Source organism: Pseudorca crassidens, chromosome 5 (genome assembly GCF_039906515.1).
Source record: "Pseudorca crassidens isolate mPseCra1 chromosome 5, mPseCra1.hap1, whole genome shotgun sequence".
Classification (NCBI taxonomy): Eukaryota; Metazoa; Chordata; class Mammalia; order Artiodactyla; family Delphinidae; genus Pseudorca; species Pseudorca crassidens.
Genome location: NC_090300.1, coordinates 75,492,584 through 75,500,773, shown reverse-complemented (window position 1 = coordinate 75,500,773; position 8,190 = coordinate 75,492,584). Strand labels below are relative to the sequence as shown.

The following is an 8,190-nucleotide window of genomic DNA, read 5'->3' as shown; positions in this document are numbered from 1 at the left end:
GACCTGAGGGGTTTTTTTTTTCCTCTGAAAATGTTTTATTTGGGAAGCCTTCCTGGATTTAAAGAGAGGGTGGGTGTTTAAAAAATAAGGAGCGTTTGCTTTAATGCACCCCAGCTCACTGCTATCTGCAGGTGTTCAAGCTGCTTCTACCTGCCAGGAAGACACGGAGAGGAGGGAGACTGCTTCTTAGAAAGTAGGTTTTCCTGTTGAAGTGGGCAGCCCGACAAGGCCTGCTTATCTGGGTGACAGGCTCCACCTCCGCAGGAGGTAGTATTTCCCCTGCGGCTACTGAAGCAGGAAGCAGGTGGCAGGGAGCTGACCCCGCAGGGTCCCCCAGAGCGGGCGGGGCGGGGCCTTGCCATCAACCGTGGCTAGTGCTGATCTCCCTGATTGCTGAGTGGTTCTGAGTCTCTCTGAGGAGATGGGATCGGCTGACGTCCTCAGCAGATCCGGTGGTGCAGGCCTGGGTGGAGACATCCGGGCCTCAGTCAGGGAACAGAGGTCTGAAAGGACCCAAAGCTGCCACTCGCTCTTTGTGCAGAGCGGGGAGGAAGCCCACCCCACAGCGTGGACCTGGCTGGAAGGGAAGCTGGTTTTCTCATGTGATGGCCCCACCTGAGCCCTGACCTTCCCCTCTCTATAGAGGATGCAAGCTCCACAGGAGTCAGATCTGGTTGGTCTTGCTCCTCACATACCCTTAGCATCTAGAACAATGCCCGGCACATAGTAGGTTCTTAATAAATATTTGGTGACTAAGTACGTGAATTTCTCCCCCTCCCCACTCCTGCCTGCTCTCAAGCCTGACAGGGAAGGACTGAAGGTCTTGTCCCTAGGCTGTCAGGTGCCCTGGGGACAAAGAAGGACTCTTCTGGGAAGACTGTCACCCTTCTGCAGATGTTTCCAAGGGCAGCTCCGAATGAGGGAGAGGAAGTGAGATCCCAGGCCTGGATACCAGGCCAGTGTGTCACATGTTTATAAGAGTTGATGGGGCCGACACCACGCCCCTCCTGCCGCCCCCTCCCTAACACTCTGGCCTGGAATCCGGCGTGCAAAGTAAGGATAGACAAGGTGACTGGACATGGGCCTTTGCAGACGTTTGGGGCAAGGCTTCTCTGGCAGTTTGCCCTTAAACCCACAGGTCACCCAGAAGCGGGAGACTACCTGACAGGGATGCGTAAGAGGCTCCGAGTTGGCGAGCGCTGGGCTGGGCTGTGTGGAGCCCTGGCACTGCCGTGGGTTTGTGGTTCTGGCTGAGTGCAGTGTGGCAGGGAACTCCCTGCCCACGGGCTCCAGGCTGTGTGGTCCTTGGGTGAGGACCCAGACCCTCAGACTCGAAGGACCCTGCAGGATGCCTGTCCTACCCTGTCCCAGGCAGGACCGCCTCCTCCACAGCCCCACAGCTCTGTCTTGGACCAGGAGATTACAAACAGTTTAAACTATTAGTAATGTTAATAGAATATTAGTAATGTTTATAGAAAAATATTCCCTGGGGCTTGACTAAGCAATTGCATTTTAATGATGCCTATAAAAGGCAGTGGGTCATTGCTGTGGTTTTTGAACTTTCCCTGCTAACTATAGGTGGTGTCACTGATCCGGAGGTGTTCCTCCTGGTGGGCTCCGCAACAAATATGATGACAACAGGAGAGTGATTAGGAAAGAGAAGAAGAGCAAGGAATGGATACAAATGTGATACACTTCTCTAACCTCAAATTACCTAAAATTTTTTTGATTTAACTTACATTTCACAAGGAGACCTAAGCCCAGCCCCTTCTAAGCTTGGCAGCAAGAGAAGAAAGAACAGGGAAGAGATTTGCCTGAAGTCACATCAGGTGGCCAAAGCAGCCTTGGGATTTGACAGCTGTGGCTACAAGTGTGTTAGAATGGCATGGGGCATCTGGCTGGAGACTTTAGGAAAAGACTAACGAGTTTCAGGTCCTTTGATAATTTGCCTGTTCTGAACATTCAGTCAATTATTCAGTCATTCATCTTGCAGTAAGTGCCTTTTGAAGACCCGGTCTGTGCCCAGCACTGTGCTAGCACCAGGGGAACAATGGTAACAAGGGACCAGGTTACTGCCCTCATGAGCTTATGGTCCCACTTTCCAAACCCCTTCTCTCTTTTACTGTAGAGCAGATAAAAGCAGTCAGAAGCAATCTGCACGCCCCTTGTCTCCACATCAACTCTGCCCCGCCCCGAGCCTGTGTCTGTGCCCTTGTCTCTGCCTCTGTCCTCTTACGATGGATGAACTTTCTATATGTGGCCGAGGCCAGCCCCTCCAGCTGCCCGAGCCACCCCGCACCAGCCTGGATTCTCAGGAACGCTGCTCCAGTGTCTCCCTTCTCTCTCTTGCCCTGCCCTTCTTTCCCTCTCTACAGCGTCTCTCCTGTAGAGCCGTGCTGTCAGTTCCCCCATCTAAGTATACTTTCTCTTGACCCTGCTTCCTCCCCCAGAAAAATGGCCCCCGAGCTCTCCTCTTTACAGCTAGACTCTTCCAACAATCGTGCGTACTTGTCATCTCCAAGTCCTCTTCTCCCACTCTCCCTTGAATCCACTCCAGTCAGACTGTCACTCTCGAAACTGTCTTGACAAGATCTTTAATGTCCTCATTTTGCTAAATCCAATGACCATTTCCTGGTCCGTCCTTGTCTTGCTTGACCCATCAACAGCATTGGAGCAAGTTGATTCTTCTTTTAGGCTCGCACCTCACACTGATGGTGTCATCAGATCCTGTGAGCTCTACCTTCTCATCACCTTTATTGCTATCATGTCGGTCCAACCTACCATTATCTCTTGGCTAGAGCATTACAAAAGGCTCCTAACTGGTTCTTCCTGCTTCCATCCTTCCCGCATCCATCCTTCCCAACAATGCCCCTCCCTGCCTTCGTTCTATTCTGTACACAGCTTCCAGAGGAATCCTTTCAAAAAATAGGTTAGATCATGTCTCTCCCTTCTCATCTCACTTGGAGCCTCAGCCACATTCATCCCAAAGGCTTGTAGAACCCTATGTGGTCAGTCCTTCCATTACCTCTCTATCTCCTTGCTCACTCTCTCCAGCCTCAGGACCTTTGCACTTACTGTGTCTTCTGCTGGGAACTCTTTGCCTTCAAGATCTTTACTCAGACGTCACTTTAGTAAGGTCTTCCCTGATCACCCTATTTAAAGTTGCAACCTATCCCACTCGCACTCCCTATCCCCCACCCCTGCTCTGTTTTCTCCAGTGTACTTATCACTCTTCAAATATGTATGTTTTTAAATTGAAGTATAGTTGATTTACAATATTGTGATAGTTTCAGGGATACAGCGAAGTGATTCGGTTATACATATGTGTACTTTCTCAGATTATTTTCCATTATAGGTTATTATAAGATATTGAATATAGTTCCCTGTGCTATACAGTAAATACTTGTTGATGTATTTTATGTATAGTAGTATGTATCTGTTAATCCCAAACTCCTAATTTATCCCTCCCCCCTCCCTTCCCCTTTGGTAACCATAAGTTTGTTTTCTATGTCTGTGAGCACTTATCACTCTTTAATTCGGTGACCTACTAATTCAGTGGTGGAGGTGGGGAACCTGCACTGGGTCCAGGTAATAAGGAGGTGCATCATCTGTAGAAAATTTAAAAATAATCACGAAATGTTGGTCTTTCTTTTTTAGCTCTAGAGAGTCACACAGGTTTTTGTTTTTTGTTTTTTTTTAAGCTTTATTTATCAGCTGCACCGGGTCTTAGTTGGGGCACGTGGGATCTTTCGTTGCAGTGCACGGGCTCTTTGTTGCGGTGCGCAGGCTTCTCTCTAGCTGTGACACGTGGGCTTCTAGCTGGTTGTGACACGTGGGCCCCAGAGTGTGCGGGCTCCGTAATTGCAGCATGTGGGCTCTCTAGTTGTGGTGCTCAGGTTCAGTAGTTGCGGTGCGTGGGCTTAGTTGCCCCGCAGCATGTGGGATCTTAGTTCCCTGACCAGGGATTGAACCGGTGTCCCCTGCATTGCAAGATGGATTCTCAACCACTGGGCCACCAGGGAAGTCCCTAAGTTGGCTTGTTTTTTATTAGCACCATGCATTGGCAATTCTAAACATTGTTATATGATACTTCTCCCCACCAGGGTGACAGCTCCTGGTAACTCTCCACTATTTAACATACTCTATATTTCCCTTATTTATTGTCTTGTCCTTTTCCCTCCCATAGAATGAAAGTTCTTTGGGGGCAGGATGTTTTGTCTGTTCACTGCTGTGTCCCTAATGTTTGCCAGGGTGGTAAATGCTCAGTGAGCTTCAGTCAAATACATGAAGGAAGCAGAGGGCACTCTGTGTGCCCACAGCTGAGGGTCATCAGGAGGGTTTCCTGGAGGAATCCATGTTGAAGTGGTCGAGGCAGAAGGAACAGCAGGTGCCCAATCTGGGAGCATCTTCACTCTCAGGGTTACCAGCTAAGGGTAGGAGTCAGAATCCACGAGTGTCATTCAGCAGAAGTCCTTCCTTCATAATGTTGATGTTTGGTGAATGAATGTGTTCCTTTACTGGTAATTGGTTGAGGGTCCTTGTTGACGTCTTACAGAGGGCCAGCTGTCACTTTCAATCAGAATGGCTATTCCCCACTCCTTCTGAAGAATTCCAGGGCTGGGAGGGGAGCACACTCTCCCACACTCCGTCAGAAGCTTCTCTTATCCCTGTGTTAAGTGTGGGAGCTGGGAGACCATGTGCGAGGCTGTGGTAACCATCCCGGAGAGTGATGGATGAGAGATGGGAGCCTTCCTTTGGGAAGATGTCCCTACTTTCTCTTCCCTTTTCTGGGCAGAGCTTGTACCTTCTTCCTTTCGGCTCCTTGTTCATTTCTTTAACACTTACAACATGTTACCATCTTTATTTGCTTCCATGTTTTTATCTTCTACTGAATGTCACTCCAGTAACAGAAATAATGCTGACTCACTTCTGATCCCTAGCACAGAACCTGGCACATTGGAGGAAATCAATAAACACATAAATAACAAGGCAGGTGTTGTATCAAGTGCTATACCAATATCAAAAGAATATAATGGTTATTGTGATGATGCTTTTGAATGCCCATCATAATGAGAGTGAGTAGTCCATGGTGATTATATAGAATATAGAATATATATATAATATACTTTTTTTTCTGTAAAGGTGACATTTCGCATAACTCTGTTCTTTTAAGTTCCAGAAGCTCAGTGTCATCCACAATGATTCAAGCATTATCAATGCAGGTGCCTATGCAAGTGTCAGCTACGTTATAGCTTCAAAAAGTGTGAATCAGACCAAAGATCAACTTTAAAAAAAGATGCTAACCTAAAATACTAGTTTTATATATGTACCAAATCTGAGATGGGGAGACCAGCCCATATGCCAGTGCACTGATTTATCCACAATTGGCAGGTGGGCCCTACCCCACTGGAAATAAATCTTATAGGCTTCAGAAATCAGTCTAATGAAATAAGATTTTTAACTAGCTCAAAATCAGAGTTCAGAAACAGTTCAGTTAATATTTAAATATCAAGTTAAGACGGGAAGTTGAACAAAATTAACTTGGAAGCTTTCACAGAGTTTTAAAAAAGCAACACTTGAGACGTAAAATTGACCATTTCATTATATTCAATGGATTTGAGCAGGAAATATATGTTAAAATTTTCATTTAGCAGATTCCTTCTCGGACTTTTAAAACCACCACCAATAAACATTTACATATTTACCCCTCCTCAAAGCACTTCCCCAGGTATACGCAAATACCACTCATTCTGAGGTCCTGTTGCTCCAGATGAAACAGGTTCTCCTTCTACGAGGGCCCACAGGATTCTGCTCCAGCCAGAGCAAGGTCTCTGGCCCTTGGATAATTTCACCACCTCTGGTTGACTGAGCGGGGCTGGGAATCTCATTATGGAAGCCATCCACCTCCTCCCCAGGCCAGCCTGAGAGGGGCTCAGCGTTGCATCATCCGCCCTGGGCCTCAGCCCTCCTTGCTTGAAGCCAGCTCACCAAAAGTATTTTAAGAGCATTCCAACAGCCCAACTGCCATTCCTGCACCATCCCAGATGGGGAAAAGCTTGTGAGGTGGATCTTCTTCAGGGTGACCACGATCGGCCTCCTTGTGCTTCCAGGAGAGTGCCCTTCACGCCAGACAGACTGGTTGCCAGTCATCAGGTCTGGGAGTCTCAGGGACAAGGGTCGCTCTCAGAAGTGAAGTCATCTCGTCTGAGAGGACACAAGTAGAGATACTGCATAAAACCTGGGGTCAAGGGCTGGACGTGCAACCCTTCCTCACCCACGGCCCACACCCGCTCCTACACGAGTGCCCAAACACCGCAACATATTGGGGCAGTTTTTAAGTCTATTTTTGTCTCAACTGGGACTTTCATTCACTGGATATCTAAGTTCTCAAACTATCCAGTGGGTTCCTGTTTCTTTTTTAATAATTAAAAGAAATTTCATACTTCATGATCACTGTAGGAAAAATAGGGAGGAAATGTAAATAAAAGGAAAATATAAAAAATCAATACTGAAAGGTTAATATATATATATATGCATTGGAGAAGGCAGTACATCCAGACTAGTTATTAGGCAGGTCTGCCAGAAATCAATCCAGCAAGAAAAAGATGGTATGCTCCAGAAACTCCCACCTATTGTTTCTTCCCTGTTTCCTTTGGGGACCTCGGAACAACAGCTGGGATTGCCACGATAGACGGGCATCACTGGTGCCCTGTATGCACAGCGCAGAGCAGTAGGCGTGTACTAACCCATCTGAAGGGCCACGGATGGCCACTGTCCTACATTTTCCCTCATTGCTCCCAGAGGGTAGCCCTGATCAGGCTGTGGGCTGGGATCTGGGTGAGGTTTACCTATCGCCAGCTTGAACTTCTGTCTGCTCCACTCCGCAGCAACTCTCCTTCCTCATCACCAACTCCAAGTGAGCAGCAACTGTCTTCTGCTGGGATGGCGGACAGGATGTGTAGCTGTTCCCAGATGCCTGTGGGTTTGTGCTTCCCACCTGTCCTGCCCAGGCTGATCGTCCAATGTTATCACCAGCCCTCTGGGTAGGCACTAATAGAGGTGCAGCCTTCTAACTAGCCCCAGGACAGCACTGAGGAACTGGAGTGGCTCTTTGGTCCTTTGGGAAGTTCCCCTGGGAGGCTGTGCTCTTACTCTAACGGTGGATGTTCCTTCACCCATGTCCTGCGGTTGCTGGCCAGATCCCCTGTGAGCATGGCAATGGTTCAATCTGGAATTGTCCTCCCGGCCACCCATGAAGATCTGTCTCTTCCCATTACCCCCTGGCTTCCCACAAAATGGTCCATGTGGCTTGTCTGCACGCCTTATGCATCACGGTGTCTTGGAATGCCTTTGGGCCATTCTCCAAAGACTCTGGATTTGACTGTGGAGTGCCTGCCCAGAGGGCTTGTCACAGGCTCTGTGGGTCCCTCTGAAGAGTGGGGCTTGGTGGGGGAGAGGGGAGCAGCAGCGAAGGCGTCTGGAGCAAGCATTGTCTCAGGGGAAGGCCTGGCCTGCCGTTTGTCCCCCGCACCCCCCAGACCTCATCACTTCAGAGGCACTTTCCAAAGTGGCTGCCCTTGGGTGCAGTTGGTTGCACGCTCTAATGACATTGTAATTAGGATTTCAGCACCACCTACTAGAAGGAGGGTCACATACATTATTGCTCACCCTCAAAACTTCCTCTCTCCATTTTTGCCTAACAAGTGGCCCAGAGAGTATGTTTGAGGTCGTACTAATGTCTACTTTGCATAAAAATCCCGGCCCTCGGATGGATGCCCCCCTCCTGGTTGTGGTCAGCCAAGTCTATTCGGCCGATGGCAGAAGACGGGTGGAGAGCAGTCAGGCAAGAGTCAGGGCCCAGATCTTAAACGTGGCCCCTCAAGCCGGTTTAAGCCGAATCCTTCCCTTGCCCTCAGGCCGAAAGAGCTTCCCCACTGGGAAAGGGACGCGCTGGGGGTGGGAGCATCTCCTGGGGCGGGAGGGTGCGGCGGGCCAGGAGCGAGGGATTGGGGGGCGGGGCGGGGCGGGGCGGGTAAGGGAGGAGAGCCCGGGAAGAAAAGAGAGATGGGGCAGGCTGGGGCCGGGGGTGGGTGCAGAAAGTGAGGGCTGGAGGAGAGGGGGCCCCCCCCAATTGGCCGATGGGCCGGGGCGGCGGCCGAGAGCGGGGCGGGGCCGGTGGTGGCTACAGCG

The 8,190-nt window shown here is 49.5% G+C and overlaps 1 long non-coding RNA gene across 2 annotated transcripts; it reads right to left on the bottom strand.

The window, feature by feature from the left end:
• Positions 1–3,685: 3,685 nt before the first annotated feature.
• Positions 3,686–7,295, bottom strand: LOC137224491 (uncharacterized). 2 transcript variants are annotated; one of them, XR_010943364.1, is made up of 3 exons: positions 6,849–7,295; positions 5,706–6,204; positions 3,686–4,948 (listed from the first exon to the last, which is right to left on the bottom strand). It is a non-coding gene; the product is annotated as an uncharacterized lncRNA (long non-coding RNA). The 2 variants fall into 2 exon arrangements; XR_010943365.1 differs by having other exon boundaries at positions 5,743–6,204.
• Between the last annotated feature and the right edge of the window lie 895 nt (positions 7,296–8,190).